This window comes from Lynx rufus, unplaced genomic scaffold (assembly GCF_022079265.1).
Source record: "Lynx rufus isolate CCGP_SWC_20201006 ecotype Redwood Valley unplaced genomic scaffold, mLynRuf1.p SCAF_12, whole genome shotgun sequence".
NCBI classification, from domain to species: domain Eukaryota; kingdom Metazoa; phylum Chordata; class Mammalia; order Carnivora; family Felidae; genus Lynx; species Lynx rufus.
Genome location: NW_025814826.1, coordinates 12,880,469 through 12,902,942, shown reverse-complemented (window position 1 = coordinate 12,902,942; position 22,474 = coordinate 12,880,469). Strand labels below are relative to the sequence as shown.

The 22,474-nt window shown below is 37.2% G+C and overlaps 1 long non-coding RNA gene across 1 annotated transcript; it reads left to right on the top strand.

The window, feature by feature from the left end:
- The first annotated feature begins 15 nt into the window (after window positions 1-15).
- LOC124507402 (uncharacterized) lies at window positions 16-21,767 on the top strand. The gene is made up of 3 exons (XR_006961025.1): window positions 16-90; window positions 10,323-10,384; window positions 19,828-21,767. It is a non-coding gene; the product is annotated as an uncharacterized LOC124507402 (long non-coding RNA).
- Window positions 21,768-22,474: the final 707 nt, after the last annotated feature.

Below are 22,474 nucleotides of genomic sequence, written 5' to 3'. Positions count from 1 at the left end.
CCCACTGCGCGTAGCTGATATCATGAGCACGGATACATAGACCTCATAAACAGAGCTCTCACACCTTATCAGAACATTCTCATCTGAAAGGTGAGGATGCTGGGACCCTGCCTTTTTGTACGTGGTCAAATCAATTAGGGGTAAAGAGAAAAAGCGCATGGTGAGGAGGGGGCGGGCCATTCAGGTTTGTTTAGATTTCACTTAGCTTAAGTCCATTAAGGTCTAATTCATTATGTGTTTTACCTGATTGTGAGCAAGGCAGCTGAATGTTGTACGGCTTTGTAATGCTGACATTTCCTTCACACAATTTAAAATTAAACCTTTTATTAGTTCAGGGAAGGCTGAGGCAGGAAACAATAGAAGCTCGGGGAGAGTAATTATTTCTGTTCCATTGTGTAGGATATTTGAGCTTTTGATTAGTTGCAATATACAGTACTTAACAGCTAACCAATGTTGCCATGATTAACAATACATGAGAAGTTTTTTTTTTTTTTTTATCTTAACAGTGTGCTGCACACCCCTGAAATGTTGGCTTTCTCTGTTTCTTGGTGACTTCAATCTTGTTTTAAAAATACCTCTCATTTTCTGGGGTGTTTGAAAACGACCGTGCTATCAACAGCGTGGAGTAGAAAGCAGCAGGAATGGCAAGAGGGGATCACTGTAAAATGGATGCAAAAAGCTGTGGGTTGTACACCATTAAGCGTTCTCAGTGTGTTTCTAATGAGCTTATGATGGCCTCACCGAATTACTGTTTCTACTCCAGCTCAGTAAATTACAGTATGCCCAAATTAAATCAGTGGGACTCAAGAGAAGCCAGTCTTCATCAGGGTCCACATTTGTAAGAATTAAAAAATCATACTTAATCATATTCAATCATGTCCATTGTCTCCAAAGTATTAAGCTCATTTTCTTCCCCCAAATATTTGGGTCCTAGAGTTTGCTTTATGCTCAAGGAGCAATCTTATTTCTTTTCCTATTTTATACAAGTGCAATTCTTATTTCCACGTTTGGTCATTCCAAAGCACTTGCAGTGTGAATGCTGAAGATGAATTCCAATTCAATAATCACTATTAAGTGGTAAGATTATCATGATCACATCTGTATACGTTAGTTACTAAATATGTGTGGCTTTCTCTTTGATTTTAAAGTGCTCTAAAAGCTGGGATTTGGTAAATTATATATTATTAGTTAGAAATAACGTATGTCATTTGGGCTAAAAATGTTTTTTAAAAGGCTGGAGGAGAGACCACAACACGTGTCATCTGCTGTGTGAATGAATGGCAATGTGGTATAGATAAAATAAACCACGCCACATAGATCAGCTTTCAAGAATAGAACATAAAATGCTGCTAAGTTTAAACTGGGAGAAATAAAATTTACAGAAAAGGGGATAATCACTGCTTTTTTATTATTTCACGTAACGATTATGTCAGATAATTTGTACTTGTATAACCCTTCTTGTCTAAGAGTTAAAGAAACATTACATGAGCACTTGAGAGGGATGTGTACACTGCTCTTGTTGGATAGGATATTCTGTATACTTGTTAGGGCCATGTGGCTCATAATGTTTTTCATATTTATTCACTGTTGCCTTATTGATTCTCTGTCTGGATGATCTATCCATTGTTGAGGGTGAGGTATTGAAGTCCCACAACTATTATTGTATTATTGTCTATTTTTCCTTTTAGCTCTCTTAGGTTTTGGCTTCATAAGGTAAGTGCTCCAATGTTGGGCACATAAATATTTGCAATTGTTAAGTCTTCATGCTGTATTGACTTCAGGCTATACCATAAAGTTAGAGTTATCAAAACAGTATGGTATTGGCATAAAAAAGGAGAGAAATAGACCAACAGAACAGAATTGAGAGCCCAGAAATAAACCCAAGTTCAACTAATATTTGATAAGGCAGCCAGGAATACTCAATGGAGAAGAAAGCGTCTCTTCAGTAAATGGTGCTAGAAATTCACATGCAAAAGAATAAAACTGGACCCATAGCTTGCACCACTTACAAAAACTTACTCCAAATGGATTAAAGACTTAAACTAAAGACGAGAAACCATGAAACTCCTGGAAGAAAAGATAAGGAATAAAAGGTCCTTGACATGGGTCTTGTTAATAAATATTTGCTCATGATAACTAAAGCACAAGCAGCAAAATAGAAAATAAACAACTGAGACTACATCAAACTAACAAGCTCCTGCACAACAAAAGAAACCTCAACGAAATGATAAGACAACCTAAGAGATGGGAAAAAGATTTGCAAAACATATACCTGATAAGGGGTTAATATCCAAAATATATACAGAATTCATACAAACAACTCAACAGCCAAACATAAATCATCCAATGGAAAAAAAATGAGCAAAGGACCTTAAATAGACATGTTTCCAAAAAAGATGTACAAAAGACCAACAGACACATGAACTGGTGCCCAACATCAGTAGTCATCCGGGGAATACAAATTGAAACCACAAGAAGGCGTCACGTCATGCCTTAACAGGCATGGCGATCAACAAAAAGACAAGAACTATCAAATGTCGGTGAGGATGTGGAAAAAAGGGGACCCTCGTGCACTGTTGGTGGGGATTTAAATTGTGCAGTCACTATGGAAAACAGTATGGGGGAATCCTCAAAAACCTGAAAATAGGAATACCATATGATCCCGCAATTCCACTTCTGGGAGTATATCCAAAAGCAATGGACCCACTAAGTGGAAAAGATATCTGCATCCCCGTGTTCCTAGCAACATTGTTCATAATTCCAAGACCTGGAAACAACCTAAATATCCACTAATGGATGAGCAGATAAAGTTATGGCATACACACACACACACACTGGAATACTATTCAGCCATACAAAACGAGGAAACCTTACCATTTGCAACAACATGGATAGAACTTGGAAGACATCATGCTAAGAGAGATATGTCAGATAGAAAAGACAAATATTATATGATTTCAATTTTATGTGGAGTCTAAAAACAAAACAAAATGAAAAAAAACACCCCAAGGTCATAGAAAAAGACATCAGGCTTGTGGTTACCAGAGAGAGAGGATGGGGAAGGGGGGATTGGAGGAAGGTGATCAAAAGGCATAAATTACATCAAAAGGGATATAATGTACCACACGATGACTATAGCTAAGAGAGCCATTTGATATATAGGAAGGTTGTTAAGAGGTAAATTCTGAGGGTACTCATCACAAGGAGAAAACGTTTTCCTTTTTTTTAAATTGTATGTATATGAGAAGATGGATGTTAGCCGAATCTATTGTGATAATTATTTCACAATATATGTAAATCAAACCATCATGCTGTATCCCTTCAACTTACACAGTGGTGAATGTCAAGTGTTTCTCCATAAAACCGAAACAAGGAACAAAGATTTTCCCATTGCATTACAGATAATAAAAGGCTGAGCCAGAATTAATACCCAGAAAAAAAGAGAAACATTATAAACATTAAACAATTTAGTTTCACTGTCTTTCTTTCATAATTCTCATTGGTTTGGGCTATACAGGAAGAAAAAAAAAGGCCCCAAAGAGTATTTAAATGGAATTGACTCCCAGTTTCCATTTTCTAAAACCAGACAGCATAATCCCTACCCATTAATGTATTAATTGGTTATCACGTTACTGGTGGAGGGTCAAATTAGGCTATTTAATTTATAGTAGGGAATAAAATTCCTCTCTCCTTTCCCACAGAATCAAGCCATCATCCTGCCAGCCTCTCCCCATCTGGCTCAAACCACTCTCTGCTTTTCACCGAGAGCAGCTTAACAACAGGACTTTATACAGTTATAAATAAATAATCCAGGTTCTCATTCCTAAAATGGAACGCAGCACAGAGCTGGTTTAGAAGTTGGCACTGCGCGTCCTGCGTATGTGAAGCATCAGCGTTGATTAGCACAGACAGGAGATCGGAAAACCATGAAGCACTTTTGAAACCCTGATAGGAAGTGACTCTCTCTGGATGCAGATTTATTGATACTGACAACATTGTTTTTTTCCCAATTTTGAAAAAAGTGAAAGTACCTTGTACATGGAAAAATACAGAAACCAAATGAATAATGAAAAAAACAACGGCTCAGTAGAACTAAATGTCCCAATGCCTGAAAAAGCATGTGTTTGTGGTTGGAGAGTGGGGAGAAGGAAAAAGGAAGCAAAGAAAAGGGAAGGAGGGAGTAGGGTAGAAGGAAGGAAAGGTTAAATACAAAATGCTTTCAGCAGAGGTTTAAAAAATAAATATCCTATATGATTTTCAAATGTTTGCAAAGATTCAGTCCTTGAGCTTATCTACTTCTTTAAAAAGGGTCTATGATATTTTGCAACATTAGCCTGAAATCCGGAATCTTGAGGAATGTCATCCCACACCTTATATATTCATACTGGCCAAGGAAAGAAATTGGTGTAAAAGTGAATCCCTTACAAAAAAGAAAGATAGATGGTGAAAAAAGAAAAGAGCAAGAAAATTGCCTTAAAACACATAGCAATCTTCTCAAATGTCAGTCTCTTGATTTTTTTTTTTTTTTGGTTGAGAAAAACGAGAGAGTTTTTACCAAGCCTTTCCAAATTTATATGTGGTTAAGTCAAAAATTGAGTCACTGAATGGCTGCATTACAAGAAAATCCCAGTACTGTAATTCAATCTTCCTCAATATCGTCAAACACTCTCTTTACTGACACCACAGGGGAGAGAGCTAGAAATCACTCAACATTGGAAGTGACGACGTTTATTGCAGGATCAAGAGGCTGTTCTGTCCCATTCCAGGGCTGTGTTCAGAGGAGGATATTCACCTTTGGGTGCAAAACAGTGGGGTGGCTCTCAGGTCTGAGAGTGCTCTTTCTGGACTCTGCTCCAGACTCCTTGAATAGACTTTTTGGGCCAGACAAGGTGTTCCTTCACTCTTTATGACGGCTCTGTCCCAGTAAACACACTCAGAACAAGCAGACCTTCAACTACATCCTTCCTCTGGGATAAAACTCCCAAGGTAACCCCATCCTAGTAAGTGCCATACGTAGCACAGACCTTTAAAGGAGCTAAACACTGTCTTAGAACAACCATTGAATCCATCATATGAAACTAAAGTTGGGGTGGGGGGTGGGTGGAGGGCCACTCAGTCATTGCAGAAAGGATGACATTGGTGGGAGTCTTTGATCCAAGAATGGCCGTAGCCATATCCATGGTACAATCCTTAAGGACAAAGAAACAGGTAAAAAAATATTGATATGATAAACGTGATAGAAGTGAACTTACTCTTCTCCCCTAACACATGTGAAATTTCCCTTGGAATTTCTTGTGGGTATAGATTGAGTTCCCTGCATATGGTGGGTGGACAACAACTATTGATGATCATTTTCATGACCTGGCAAGGAATGCGAAGTTTCCATGGGAGAAAATAAACCATTAAAAAACAAACAAACAAACAAACAAACAAACTTCAGGTGACCAAAAATAATATTCATCAGGATGTCGACAAAGGATCAGAATGGGAAGAGAATAAAAATATGCAAGACAAACAGTATTTTCTCTATTTTTTTTTTACATTTATTTAGTATTGAGAGACACAGACAGCACGAGTGGGAGAGGGGGAGAGAGAGAATGAGACACAGAATCCAAAAGCAGGCTCCGGTCTCTAAGCTGTCAGCACAGAACCCGACATGGGGCTCGAACTCACGAATCGTGAGCCCATGACCTGAGCCGAAGTCAGACGCTTAACCGACTGAGCTACCCAGTCGCCCTCAACAAACAGTATTTTCTGAGTGGAAAGTCAATGAAGTGAAAAGGGCTTAGCAGTTGCCGCCAAAGAAACACATTAAGAAGGGATAGGAGACTTTTGAAGGCATAATATTTGTTAAATTGGTATTATCTATTATATAATTTGAGGGAGTTATTGGTCTGCAGGGGTGCTTGGGCAAGGAGAGAGACTATAGTTTAATTCAGTGTCCAGAGTGTCGAGGAAACTGTTACCCATACGTGAAAGAATAAACAAGCTGGTGGCCGTACAAGCCAGAGGAGGTGGTCTACCCTCGTCAACATCATCTTGACTGCCTCCCGAGCTCATTGCCAAGGCCAACATTATTAGTTTTTTTCCTTTCAATACTTTTATTTTTTATGTTTTTTTTTTAAATTTCAGCAGTCTATCATTTCAATTATGAGGTGATAAGTATTTCAGTTCTGTTATGTGCCTATCTAATACAGGGAGATGAATACAAATCTATTTATCCACCTGTCTATCATCATTTTTTAAAAATATAATTTATTGTCAAATTGGTTAACATACAGTGTGTACAGCGTGCTCTTGGTTTTGGGGGTAGATTCCCGCGGTTCATCACTTACATACAACACCCAGTGCTCATCCCAACAAGTGCCCTCCTCAATGCCCCTCACCCATTTCCCCCTTCCTCCCATCAACCCTCAGTTTGTTCTCTGTATTTAAGAGTCTCTTATGGTTTGCCTCCCTCCCTGTGTGTTTGTAACTATTTTTCCCCTTCCCTTCCCCCATGGTCTTCTGTTAAGTTTCTCAAGTTCCACATATGCACGAAAACATATGATATCTGTCTTTCTCTGACTGACTTATTTCACTTAGAGTAATACCTTCCAGTTCCATCCACGTTGCTGCAAATGGCAGAATTTCATCCTTCCTCGTTGCCAAGTAGTATTCCATTGTATATATAAACCACATCTTCTTTATCCATTCTTCAGTTGATGGACATTTAGGCTCTTTCCATAGTTTGGCTCTTGTCTGAGGTGCTGCTATAAACGTTGAGGTACAAGTGCCCCTATGCATCAGCACTCCTGGATCCTTTCGATAAATTCCTAGTAGTGATATTGCTGGGTTGTAGGGTGATTCTGTTTTTAATTTTTTGAGGAACCTCCACACTGTTTTCCAGAGTGGCTGCACCAGTTTGCACTCCCACCAACAGTGCAAGGGGGTTCCCGTTTCTCCACATCCTCGCCAGCATCTGTAGTTTCCTGAGTTGTTATTTTAGCCACTCTGACCAGTGTGAGGTGGTATCTCAGTGTGGTTTTGATTTGTACTTCTCTGATGATGAGTGATGTTGAGCACCTTTTCATGTGTCTGTTAAGGCCAACATCATTCTTGCTAGACCCTGAACATTCTAAGAGTCTAAAAGCCCTCTGTGCCTTCATTCTTGGGTTCTGCAATACTTGATTCTGTCTAACCCCATTAGTACAAATAGAAAGCATTCACAGACTTGCTGAGGACAGCAGCCCAGAGGACCCAGAGAGACATGGGCACAGATGGATGGATAACATAATAATGACAGGAGGCTAAGCCTACATTGTACAAAATGGGGAACCAAAAGATCCCATGATGCCTGTCCGCCTCATTCTTCAACCTCCCACAGCATATGTAAAATATGTTGGGATCAAGCTAGGCTTTGAGGGATCTGAAGGAAATTACTTTGTTCTCTGAGTTCAGTTCCCTCATCTATAAAACCTGGGAAAATACCTGCCTCATATGTATTTTTAGAGAATTAAATAAAATAAAGGTATGCAAATATACTGGCATTATGCTCACACATAGTGGCCAGGGTTCAAGTTCACTTCTCTCACCTCAAAACAGAGCCCTTATTTAGGAAGAGAAAAAGAAAGCTCGCTCTCTATTCAGAGCAAATCTCTGGCACTTCTCAGAAAATGAATTTGGTAAGTGTGATTTTCTTTTTAACTTACTGGATAACAATATAAATGTATAAAAGATAAGAAAAGCTCAGCGCCACCAGGGGCAATTTAATACTCAATTTCAAAGACAACATGAGTTTGGAACTTTGAAGAAGAGAGACTGGTGATACATAATTTAATCTAGTTCTCAAGTGCTTACATTTTAATTTGGATTGTTTAAACACCACTCATGAGACTACAGGGACTTTAAACCATATCACAAATCACAGAATGAAGCACTTTATTTTTCAGGCAAGTTTATTAAGGGTAGGCAGTTGAATGACAAGTAACTAGAGTAATCATGAAAACATTTTTTCGTGATGAAGACGGATGGCGGTACTCCTGCTTAAGTAATACAGTTAGGTGGGCAGTTTATACTTTTTAGAAAGATGTCATATCTGGAATGTTCCTCCCTCTTCAGATAAGACTAGTTTCTGATTTAGAAAGGGCTTTGGAATCTATCCTACGGTGTGTTTGGTGGTTAAAAACAAAAGTTTAGACATATCATAAGCAACATCTAAGAGACTCCTTAGAAAGATAGCTTATTAAAGGGAAAACAAACTGGTAATCGTCAATTTCGTCTCCATTTAAAAGTCTCTCAGAGAGAAGCTAGTTCAATTATTTCAAATGGAGTGATCCCAGTGTGATGTCGTTTACGTAGAAAGACGCAGATACATTTGACAAAACATTTAAATTTTACACACATATAGATATATAAATGCTAAGGAAATAGAGATTACGAAGGAAATATATCAAACTCTGAAACCTTTGGAAAGCACTGACGTTTAGTGTTGGGAAAGGAGGAGAAAGACCACAGGGAAATAATGGCTGCCCTCAACCACGATGAGGCAGGGGTTTATGTCTGAAAGCCAGGAATCGGTAAAATTGCTTTTCTTGACTTCTAGATCTAAAACAAACAAACCAAAACATTTCAAGCATCCTAGCGAAGAGGTTAAGAACCTTTCCCTTTAGAAATCAAAAGTATACACAAAACTGGAAAAGGCAGATTCAGTATTGACACGGCGTGTCTAAGAATGAGATAGCTTATATTGCAAAACATAAATAGTTTAATAAGCTAATAGTTTTGATGAAGAAGTATTGGTAGAGTAGAATGCAAAATACCGATGGATTTGTAACAAAGTTTGTTTTTCTAATCTGTAATTTTTTCTCTCCTAACGTTCTTGCTTGGTAAACTAGAAATTGAGCAGACGATGTCAGTACTTGTATTAGCTGTCTGTGAACTAAAAATTGTTCTGGTGGATTGGTATTTTATCATTATGCAATGTCTCTCTTCACCTTTAGCAATGATGAGAGCCTAACCAACCACTGCGAATGCTTAGGATAGCTGTATTAGTTTAGTGTTAGCTACTATGACTTTTCCCATTCTTTCCCTTTCAACTTTTCTGTGTTCTTAATTTTAAGGCGTGTCTCTAGTAACAGCATATACTTGGATTTTTTTAAACCACTCTGACAGTACCTATATTTTGATTGGAAAATGAATTACATTTACATCTGACGCATTGACTGAAATATTTGTGTTGAAACCTACATCATCCTACTTGGTTTCTAGTTTTCTATCTCCTTTTGGGTCTCTTTCCCCCTATTTTGTGCCTTCTTTAAAAACAAAACAATCAAGCATTTTTGTCCCAACGTTCTCCTGTATTACATGTTGGTTATACGTTCTCCCCCCCCCCCCCCCCACTTAAGCTGTTACCATAGAAATGAGAACATTCATTCTGGACTTATTGAAGGTTAATAAACTTAGTACTTTTACAACATCCCAGATGGTGAAAGATCTGAATATTTTAAATCCATTTACCCTTTTGTGCTATTATTTTCATGTCATTTATTTCACCTATATGCCTTAGTTTGGCTTTCCCCTCTCCCCCCAAAACAGATCTTAGGACAAAAGTTAGAGCTCAGAGCTTATTTGGAAATGGATCCCAGAAGGAAAGTGATCAAGTGGGGAAGGGAGGAAAGTAAAAAAATATGTATTAATGATCAGGTCACACAGTTTGGGGACTTAAATGTATTCGGGGCTGTACTGGTGGTACATGAATGGAGTTTCCACCATTTATTGCTGTTTCAACATTTACTGGTGCGGTTTCCACCATTTATTACATTCTCAATTTCAAGGAGTGTAGTTTTCAGGAACAACACGTGCATTTGATTGTTTTTTTTATTAATTCCAGTTTTCGGTTGAAATTCGGATGATGACCCGAAGAATTTTGCCAGAGAACTTTTAGCCTTATTAAACTCCAATCTGTTTCTACCTCCGATGTTGGGCCTATGTGTTAATCTGGTTCTGTACATGTTTCCTCTTTATTTTCATTCATTTGGTTCTGACATCGTGTGAAGTTCTGGATTATGCTATCTTCCTCCAGAGAGGATTTGTTTCTCTTCTGATAAGCAGTTAGAATAAACGCTGATCTCCTTCAGTCAGTCAAGGTTTCTGTCTGTGTCACAGCTGCCCTAGACCCTCTGCTTTGATTCGCCTTTCGCAAGGCTCGACAGGAATCCTGGGGTATTTTCCTTCCTAATGGGCCTTGAATCTCCATTTTTCTTTCCTTTTCATCTGATTACTGAAACTGTTGGAAACTCGGCTGAAATTTCTTAACTGACGGTGTCTTCCTGTCTTTCCAGTTTCTCACTTGATGCTGTTTAGGAATCAGAAGGTGCCAGAAAGGGGAAGAGAAGCAGAGAAGGTAGGGCTCACTTTAAAGCATTTCTCTTTTCTCCAGAAGCTTGGTCCCTTAAAGCCTTGTCTAACATTGTTTTCTTACTCCTAAAATAGCTCTTTTCTTGTTTTATCCAGTTTTTATTTATTTTGCCTTTGGTGGGATCGTTGGTTTAAATCAAGCTATTCTCTCACAGCCAGAAGCCAGATTATTGTGGTAAGGTGGAAATTCTCATTTATTGTATGGTCTTAGTGAATGACACCAGAAGTAAACGTGGAGACATTTTTCACTGAGAGTCTCTGGAGATTTTGGTTCCTCATAATTATTAGTACTCTACGAGTACATGCCATATAGATATTTTTAATTTTTAATGTTTATTTATTTTTGAGAGAGAAGGGGAGGGGCAGAGAGAGAGGGAGATATAGAATCGGAAGCAGGCTCCAGGCTCTGAGCTGTCAGCACAGAGCCCGACATGGGGCTAGAACTCAGAAACCATGAGATCATGTCCTGAACTGAAGTCAGACACTTAACCACCTGTTCCACCCAGGTGCTCCTGCCGTAGTTTTTATGAAGGTAGAAATAATACGAGGAAAATGTGTATAGACCTCAGCAACTTACGAGTATAAATACCTCTATCTTTTTTACGTCCTCTGAAATTACCAAAACACCCCAGGTGATTATCTCTTCTAATCAATTAATTAACAATTTAATTAATTATCTCAGTGAGAGGTAAAGATTTAAAACATATATTAATTATTTGTTCCTCTGTGCTCAGACTTATTCTTTTAAAGTTTTTTTTTAATGTTTATTTATTTTTGAAAGAGAGAGGGAGAGAGAGAGATTGCACGAGCTGGGGAGGGACAGAGAGAGACGGAGACACAGAATCTGAAGCAGGCTCCAGGCTCTGAATTCTAAGCACAGAACCCGGTGTCTGTCTTGAACTGATGAACAGAAAGATCATGACCTGAGCCTACCTTAGCTGCTTAAACAACTGAACCACCCAGGTGCCCTTCAGAGCTATTATAAGCACTACGAGCTACGGCTGGGGAAGGTAGTAGTAAGAAAAAAAATAAGATCTATAATAAATAGTCCTTATTACTAGGACGTTTATAAGCAAGTTTTTCAGAAAAGACTAGCAAGTATAAGAAATCACTGAACAAGTAAATGTGGATTAAGTCACATTGATAGTAAGTGTAAAAGAGTAACAATATAAAAAAGATCCACAGGGACAATGTCTAATGAGGTGTTAGATATTGAGCCATTATTGTGATAAAGTTATTTGGTTATTTGCAACCAAAATTTCTACAAAGATTAGTTGGTTTCAGAGATTTTATGATATCCTCGGAGCACAAGAGCTAATTTATGCAACGTGTTTATTCCCAGAATCCATCATAATCTCCGTTACAAGTCCCAGAATGAGAAACTGAACATGCACGTCCGCACAGAGAATATTCTAGTCAACGAATAAACTCTAAGAACAAACTCTCTTTTTATGAGGTTACATTCTCCAGCCAAGAACACATTAGGAACACTTGCTAATAGAATTATTTGTATTTTTGCAAATATGAAATGAAATGAGGCTGTTCCTGACACTTTTCACAAGGAAACCGGACAATTTCTTGTGGTGATATTCAGTTTCATTGTTTTGGCCAAAGAGATCAAAGGACTCAATTATGTTAAGTTCTTAATCATTTTTAAGGTTACACACTTTCATTTTCATTTTTATTTATGATTTTGCCAGGAATCATAACATCTCCATGACATGCTTTTAGAAAAAAAATTGCAATAAGAACATGGGATTGAAATGGTAGATGCCTTATAAAAAGTAACAGGTATTTTTATTATACAGCCATTATCTTTATTATAAAATTTCAGTTGATGAAGCAAAACTGGGTAGAAAATCGTTGTAAATATCAGTTATAAATGAATGCATAGACACAACAGTATGCTAAGTGCTATAGCAAAAAAGGTGAAACGGAGTCTATCTATGTGTGAATATATGTGTATATAAATGCACACATATTACAGAAAATACGACACGGCTGTAACAACCATACTAAAATATATGGAGTACTACTTTAAAGTTCAGTTAATGCAAGTGACAACCAGTTATAAGACATAATGGGAGAAAAAACCTTTGATAGTAGCAACAGAACAGCTAAAGTACTGAAGACAAGCTTAAGCTTAACAAGTAATGGACATCTTCAGCCATAAGAAGAAAATTTTAAAATACTGAGACACAAAAGAAGATTTTCATATAAACAAATAGAAATTTTGGCTATGTTCTTTTTTTTTTAACGTTTATTTATTTTTGAGACAGAGCATGAACAGGGGAGGGGCAGAGAGAGAGGAAGACACAGAATCTGAAACAGGTTCCAGGCTCTGAGCTGTCAGCACAGAGCCCGACGCGGGGCTCGAACTCACGGACCGTGAGATCATGACCTGAGCCGAAGTCGGATGCTTAACCGACCGAGCCACCCAGGCGCCCCTTGGCTATGTTCTTGAGTAGGAAAAAACAACATAATGCAGTCAGATCTCCTAATATTAATCTTATTGATTAGTTGGCCAAATATACATGAAAATTCTAGAAAAATGTAATGATTTGGATTGCCTTTGTAAATTATTAAGCCACATTACAAAGCTAACTATATGAAAATAGAGTGGTACCTGCTAATACTGATGAAACAGAATAGAAAATCCATCTAAATCCATAGGCATTTTTTTCATTTGATAAAGAGAGCACTCCAATTAAAAAAAAAAAAATATATATATATATATACATGTTCCTAAGTAAATTAAACTGAGTCAAGGGTAAGCCATTTTGGAAAAAAAATACATAAATTTGGATTCCTGCTTCACACACAATAAACTCTAGACAGATCAAAGAATTATAAATGAAAAATTAATCATAAGCTATTAATGGAAAAAAACTGAAACATAGAATTCTTTTACAGTCTCAGAATGGTGAAGGCCTCTTAACTATTGCACAAAATTTTAGAAGCCTTGTACTAACATATTGGTAAATTCAACTATATAAAATACAATATTTCTGTGTGAAGAAAAATAAACAAAATCAAAAGATAAGTGACAAAAGAAAAAATTGCAACTTATATCACAAATTATTAATTTCCTAACGTGTAAACATTTCTACCAATTAATGAGAAGCTCTTCAAAAACAGTTGACAATTTGCAAAGCATATGAAATACCAGATTACAGAAAATGAAATGCAAATATTTGACTCCTAAACATATTTAGAATATGTTTATAAAAGGAAAATATAAAATTATAATTTCAAGATACAGTTTTCACTTATACGTATTGACAACTATTAAACAATTTGATAACACAAATGAAGTCTCATACATCTTGCTAGAAGTATAAACAGGTACAACTATATGGAAGGCAATTTAACACTAATTAGAAAAATGTTTTCTGATTATGCATTGCCCTTATTCGTATTCTGCTACTGGGGATTTATCTTACATTTGTATCCACATGTGTTTAAAACAACTTATGCTTAGTTACTCACTGGGTACTTTTTAATATTGCAAAAATTTTGAATGAAATATGTTTTCATCATTAAAGGAATGGTTAAGATTATTATGTCACTTTTTAATAAAGCATGTTATCTAAAAGAATTAGAAGTTGACATATGTCAAGAGATCAAAAATATCTAAGGTATATTTTTAAGAGAAAAAATAAGATGAGAATTGTGTTTTTGGAAAACTACCTTTTTGGGACTGAATTGCGATCCCTCAAAATTCATATTTTGAAGTTCTAAACTCCAATACCTCAGAATGTGACTGTATTTGGCCATAGGGTCTTTTAAAAGGCAATTCAAGTAAAATGAAGTCATATGGGGGCCCTAATCCAATATGGCTGCTACCCTTATAAGAAGAAATTAGAACACAGGACAAAACATACAGACCTGGGAGCAACCGTGTGAGAACACAGTGTGAAGGCAACCACCAAAGAGACAGGATTCAGAAGAAACCAGATCTGCCAACACTCTGATCTTAGACTTGTGGCTTGTAGAACTGTTGTTTACATGTCTGTTGCTTAAGCACAGACCAGTCTATGGTGTTTTCTTATGGCAACCTGGGCAGACAGATACACTACCATTTGTGTAAAAATCGCATATATATACACGTACATATGAATTTGCTTGCATATGTATAAAATATATTTAAGGATAGAGAGACAAGCTGGTTGCAGTGTTTTCTGTGGGAAAAGTAACTGTGTTGTCAACGGAAAGGTGTGAGAGAGACTTCTGGAAAGAGCAATGCCCTTAGAACCAGGAGAAAAGTTTGAGTAGCAGTCCCTGTCCACTTAGTTAGCATGTGCCCTGGAAGAAAATCATTTAGCCATACAGTGCCTTGACTAGACATCTTTTTTTTTTTTTTTACAGTTTATTCATTTTTTTGATAGAGACAGAGAATGAGTGGGGGAGGGGCAGAGAGATAGGGAGACACAGAATCCGAAGCAGGCTTCCAGGCTCTGAACTAACAGCACAGAGCCCCACGTGGGGCTCGGACTCACGGACCATGAGATCATGACCTGAGCTGAAGTCGGATGCTTAACTGATTGAGCCACCCAGGCACCCCTCAACTAGACATCTTTAAAATAGGTGCAATGAGACCACTAAATGAACAATAAGACCACTACAAATGAACACATAATCCATGCTGTATCATTTGAGAAGTTTCTCTCCACTTAGGAAAAAAGTGACAACTGAGGAAATATAAATACGTGAACATTCAGTATCTAATCAAAAACTTAGTCTCACGTGTCACAAAGACTAAAGTTCAGAAGAGCTGAGGATGACAATTGCGTTAGGTTGGTCATAAGCAAGGAAAACAACTAAGAAATAATTTTCTTGATTATGGACAGATAGTATAAACTTAGCAAAAGAGAGAAAGGAAATAGGGATCCCCTATTTTATTTCTGTCCTCCCTGTCAAGGAGAATGATCTTCAACCTGGAAACGGAGGAAAAGCTATTGGGTGGGGGGAATTGAAACTGAAAGATAAGTGAACAGATTGTAAAAGAGCATTCAGCTTCTCAAAATAAATCCACTTTTCTGGACCCAGATGAATGGTTCTACGGTACTGACAGAACTTGCCACAGAGAGCCCTTGGCTACTATCAGTAATCATTAAGGAGATAGTAGAGAAGAATAAAGCCCATCCTGGTTTTAAAAAGCTTTGGAAGGTGCCTTCAACAAACCATAGAAGTGTCACCTTTTTCCTTTTACTCTTGATTTCTCAAACTTGTTATGTTTGTGGAGAATGAAGGCCCGTCTCTGGAGCAAATAGTTAATTATTTGAGATAGGAGCTTGTGGAAAGGAAATTCGTAATCGCTGGAAACCAGACTGGGTACACACAAAGAACAAATAAAGAATCATGACGGGCCAACTGCAGAGTTGATCTTTTGCTTTTTTTTGTTCCTGCAAATTACTTTTTTCATATCTCTATTATGGCCCATGCGATGTTCTGAAGTATTTGCTTACATACATGTTTCCCTAAATATACTGTGAGTTCCTCAGGATATGGATGATGTTCTATTTTAGACTCCGAGCTTTTAAAATCCTATTCATTTTTTTTTTTTTTGGAAGCTTAGGAGCAGTATCTGCTGTAGGCAGAGGACATGTGGGTTTCATCAAGCCATTTGACAAAATTTCTAATTATGGATGTTTGGTCACAGTGGAGAAAATATCTACAATTAATATTTGTAGCTTGTTAAAACCCACTATGCAAGGGGCATTGGTGAGTAGATATTAACTTGAGGGAGATCTGTATGTACTCAGTATAAACCCTTATCTTCAGCTCAGCTCTGTTTGGAGATGTAGATGTCATAGACGCAGAAAATTTATGATTCATATAATACTGATTGAGTAGTACTAGTTTTGTATCAGGGATAAAACCGTAGGCAGGGCGTGCTTAGTCCCCGCCATTGGAGCATTTGTAGCATAAGAGAAGAAACATATAAATACATTGAAGTAAAATACAAGAGTTGTCAGAGGAAACTCCAGAATTTTTCTATAGGATGAGTTTAATGTTGGCGATCTGGTGGAAGGTGTGCCTACGAGGCTCATCTTGAAGCTGTATCTGCTCAGTCAGGACTGGTTTTACTTAACTCTACATTCATTTGAGCATGTTTGGGGTGAAGAATATTCTGGAAGACTATGAGAAGGTGAGTTGAGGATGAAGCTTCTAGACAGTGCTATGACAGAGAAAGTACAGAGGGCTATGGGGTTACATAGTAGTGGAATCACCTAATCCCTATCCATCAGGTATATGATCTACTCTAGTGGAAGTGATGCTGTGTCTGAATCATGAAGATAAGTGAAGGAATAGGTGGAGAAAAAGACAAATGTTGCAGGCAGAAAGAGCAATATACCTGCCAAGTTATAGAAGCAGGATCATGACATCTTAGGATATTCAGAAATGTAGTATGATTAGAACACAGACTGAGAATGAGGAAGTACAACATGAGGAGCCACAGAGAATAGCCTTGTTTGCAAAGGTACAGTCTATATTTATCCTTTGAGTAATGCAAGCAAATGTAGGTTTTTAACACTAGAATATAACATATTCAGTTTGTTTTGAGGAAGTTCCTTGGGATGGAGAACAGATTGGAGATGCTACATCTGGAGGCAGGTAGTCCACTTAGAAAGCTCTTATAGGACCAAGAGATATTGGTGGCTTTCCTGGGGAAATGGGAGAGCCAAGGAATCATGAGGTAGTGACATGGTAACATTGATAGAAATGAGGGATCTATTGCATGGGTTGCATGGGGTAAAGGAAAAAGAGGAGGAGTCATATTAAATTGCATCGTTGTCAGCTTGGGCTGTGGCTTTTATTGAGTTAGGACACAGGTGGAACAGAATGCTTGGAATTGGAAGGGAAGATGAGGATTCAGTGTGGTAGATACTTAGCAGAAGAGAGACTACAATAAAGATAACAATGTATTTATTGCAGCATTATTTGCAATGGCCAAGATATGGAAGTAAACTAAGTGTCCACCAATAGATGAATGGATAAAAAAAGGCATGGTATATATTCACAATGGAATATTATTCAGCCATCGAAAAATCTCGCCATTTGCAACAACATGGATGTATCTGGAGGGTGTGATGCTAAGTGAACTAAGTCAGAGAAAGACAAATACTATATGATTTTACTTATATGTGGTATTTAAGAAACAAAACAAATGAACAAACAAAGAAAAAAAGTGACAAACAAAAAACCCCAGAGTCTTAAATACAGAGAACAAACTGGTGGTTTCTAGAGGGGAGGTGGTGGGGGAGATGGGAGAAACAGATGAAGGGGATTAAGAGAACACTTACTGTGATGAGCACGGAGAAATGTGTAGAATTGTTGAATCACTATATTGTACACCTGAAACTAAAATAATGCTGTAGGTTACTTGTACTTGGATAAAAAAAGATAATTAGGGGCGCCTGGGTGGCGCAGTCGGTTGAGCGTCCGACTTCAGCCAGGTCACGATCTCGCCGTCCGGGAGTTCGAGCCCCGCGTCGGGCTCTGGGCTGATGGCTCAGAGCCTGGAGCCTGTTTCCGATTCTGTGTCTCCCTCTCTCTCTGCCCCTCCCCCGTTCATGCTCTGTCTCTCTCTGTCCCAAAAATGAATAAACGTTGAAAAAAAAAATTAAAAAAAAAAAAAAGATAATTATATGAGATTCAATAGTATATTGATTTATTATTATTATTATTATTATTATTATTATTATTATTTTGTCATCCTTGCCTTTAAGAACCTCATTAACGGTATGGTGCAAAACAAACATATGCACAGCAATGTTTATGAGCCCTCTAAGGCCCTTTGGATTCTAGATTAAGAACCCTTGTTAAGGGAATTGATCGGATCACTTAAAAGGTATGTGTACATTGAAATGGAAGAAGTCTTATCATGGGACCATGAGGAATCATAGGCAGAGAGTAAGAAATTTATCAGATAACCAAGGAAGAGAAGTCAGAGAGTAAAGAGAAAAACCAGAAGAGTGTCATGGAAACCAGCTGAAAATATCTTCACTTTGAGAAACTTGTTAACTGTTGTAAAAGATGGATTTGCCAATACACTGAATGAATAAATGTGAGAAAGTAAATATTTCAAGCAGCCAGAGTGATACAACAAATCCAATAAGAAGGAATTTAAATATTATTAAAAGCAAAACCCAGGGGGACCTGTGTGGCTTAATCAGTTATGCGTCCGACTTCAGCTCAGGTCATGATCTCACAGTTCATGGGTTTGAGCCCCATGTCGAGCTCTGTGCTGACAGCTCGGAGCCTGGAGCCTGCTTCAGATTCTGCGTCTCCCTCTCTCTGCCTCTCCCCTTCTTGCGCTCTGTCTCTCTCTTGCAAAAATGAATAAACACTAAAAAAATTTAAATATTATTAAATACAAAATCTTATACTTGGGTCCAAAAAGCCAGCTGGAAAATTATAGAAAAGTAACATTTTTATTTAATTGAACTACATAAAAAGCTTTAGGATTGATATGTATCAATAGAACAATCCTTGTCTACAATAATGTACATAGAATGGGAAGAATCAGTAATAGTCCCATGTTTAGTCCTAAATAGTTTGAGATCTTCTTTTGTAAAACAGAGAGGTTAGAAACATTGGTGTCTTAGAAAATATAAATTGAATCAATGGATGCAATGTTGAGGGAGGATGATTTTATGTCACCAATTCAGGTAAGAATTCCTAGTAATTACTTCTGTCTAGAAATGTCTGCTCTTCAAATCAGTATATTCCTCAACATTGTGGAAACAGCGTAAGCAGAGGTTAGATGATAAATTTCTGCAAAAATAAAGAGAGTTATCAGACAGTAATTAGAGGTTGGGACTGAATGACCCTTAAGTTATATTCTAATTTTACTATTTTAAGATTTGAAGATTTCTACCAAAAATTTTAAAATATAAGCATCAGTAAATCTAGAGAAAACTATGTGTTCAACAGTCATTTTATTGTCATATACATTGTATCATTATAATATATTTTATTAGTGTATACTCTATGTTTAGTCATTCCTACCTGGTAGTGATTTTATAAACACTTTAAATAAGAAGTTATATCGTGAGCACTCAAGTGTTAATTTTTTTTTAAAGTTTAACCATTTGGATGCTATAAAATAAAAGGTAGCTGCTAAACCAATTATTAATTATGCAAAAAAGTAAATAATGAATGTGCCTATAACATTCAGGCAACAGAGGTGCTTATTAAAGTAATATTTAAAAATAAAACATTTCACTTCCAGAACTATATGATACAAGTAACTTTCATTAAACTCTTAATACTTGAACTCGATCATGGTTTTGAAAATCTTGATGAAAATGGAGACACAACTATTTTAACTGATAAAGAAAAAGGAAAGTTTCTATAAAACTTGAGGCAAACAATTTTGTTGGAAACAATAATAACACCAAGAATTTTCCCCCTTGTTTTCAGACAATGTCATAACACCACTGAGAAAAGCGGCTTGAAAATGAAAATAAACACACTTCTCATCAAAAGAGAGGATTTGTACAAAGCGACCTGTATTTTATGTGTGATGTTATTCATCCATGGTTGTAGAAAGCGTATTCCAGTCCTGTCTGTACCCCAGCTGCCGGAGAAAGGACGGCTGTACCTGTATTGGAACCTGCCTCAGAATGTCTACCCACGAGATCTTACTCCAGCCAGACTTCTAGTGTTTTGTGATTTTGCCAAGAAATAAGGGAAAAAAGATCCCTAAGATGGCTATTTCAATGCAGCAAAGAGGAGAGGCTGTCTGTTTTCTATGGCCCTGTGTAATTCAGATCCAGGATGACTCATTCCTCTTAAGTGAGAATAAGCTTCAAAAATTAGCCCATTTTCCTCTCCTTCAGGCTTTAGTGTCCACATCAGCCAAACCAAGCAAAGAGTTCACTTTGAAAGAAATCTCACAGCAGACAGCAAAGCCTGAGCCACAAAAGACCCATTTGTAAAGAGATTATCACCAAGGCAGCTCGTGGTTATGATTTGGGACAAAATAGATTCATAGGAGTCATACTTCTTTCAAATACATTTTCTAACTTGGACCATATGAAAATTGGTATCTAATCTCATACAAAAAAAAGGTGTATGCAGAATATCTTCAAATAAACTGGCACGTATTTAAATAGGAATTATAATTAATATCATTATCACTAAAAGAAATGATATTTTATATACACAAAGGCATGTGTTATATCAAACACGCAGACCATGGTGTCTAATACGGTCCCCACTAAAAGGAACTAGGCTCTGCAAATCAATGGGTAATCCCAAGGCTGGGCAAGAGACATCTTTTGATGTCAGAAAGTAAAGAAGTGCTTAAAAAAGGGTAGGGGGATATGACAAAGACATAGGAGCCAGGGTGAGGGGCTCCCACTGCCCAAATACAGGAAAATTTGAACACCAACATAATTAAGAACAATAAAGAATGTTAAACCATTGGAAGAAAGAAGAAGCTATCAGTTCATACCAGTACCAGATTATTGATGAATAGATGATGGATGGATGGTAGATGACAGATGATGATAGATAGACAGATAGATAGATAGATAGATAGATAGATGATAGACAAATATTGATAGGAGGGAGAGTCAAAAGCTAAATGTGGAAGGAAGGGTAAACTTAAAAGATCATGATTTTGTATCCATCATAGTAAAAATTAGATCAAGCAACAATTAGCAAGGGATAATCAATGTAAGAGGAAATTTATATGAGGAGCAGGATATTTACATAGTCATAAAGAATCTCCCCACAGATTGCTGATTGGTAATAATATGGTGCAGAGATTGGACAACATATTGGCTGAGTGATCAAAATTAACATCACCAATGAGAGACAGATGGACATCATGTGCCTCCAGATGTGATAATGCTGAGACAGGCACAACACCACTTAGGCATCATACCAGGCATGATCATAAGACAACGTTGACAAAATCAAAACGAAAAATGGTTTAAAAGAAAAGCAAGTTTATTCTTCAAAAATGTTAATGTGGAAGAAAAAAAAAAGAGGCACAGTGGAAATATTCCAGATTAGAGGGCCCTGAAGAAACACAGTAACTAAATGCAATAACTGATCCTAAAATGGACTGTGTGTAAAGAGGGAAAAAATATACCATCATGCACATTGTTGGGGCAATTGGCAAAATTGGGGTACAAACAGTAGAGTATACAGAAATGTCCTATCAAATTAACCATTCTACTAGGGTCAGCTAACAGAATCTCTCTATTCTCAGACTTAAAGCATTGAAGCCTTTAAAGTATATGCAACTTATTTTCAATTGATTCAGAACATAAAACACATACACGATGCAGCAAAAGGAGTAAGTTGTCAATTATATTTTGGATACAAGTTGACTTTGAGTCAAATGTATATGGGAGTTCTGTGTTCTGTTTATATTTTTGCATCTTTGTACTACGTTGACTTTTTGTACATTTTCTGTCAGCGCCAAATTATTTTTAAATAAAAGTTTTTTTTTTAAAGTCTGTGCTTGATCTTTGAGGATAAAGAGGTACAAAATGCAATTGTGTCATCCTGGAATCCAAGTCCTAATTGGGGCAGAGCATCCAACATATGCACATGAAAAATAAATATTGAGGATCACACATGACAAAATAATTTCCATAAAATACTTATTGTCTTTTTGCCTGTTTGATTGCAATCTCCTTTTGATGCCGTAAGCTTTCATAATAAAATCGATATGACTGATAGTATGCGAGTTGATGTGTTTCCATTAAATTGTTTTATAGTTAATTTGATTGACTCTGATATCAAAAGTGCTTTAAAAAAAAATCAAAACGAGGGGCGCCTGTCTGGCTCAGTTGGTTAAGCGACAGATTCTTGGTTTCAGCTCAGGTCGTGATCTCACAGTTTGTGGGATCGAGCCCCACATCAGGCTCTGCACTGACAGCATGGAGCCTGCTTGGGATTCTCTGTCTCCCTCTCTGCACCTTACCTGCTCACCTGTGTGCATAGGTGTGTGCTCTATTCTGTAAATAAATAAACATTAGAAAAAAATCAAAACCAGAGAAATGCCTCACTCCAGTGCTGGTCTCAGGTATTCACAAGGCAGTGTTTTATT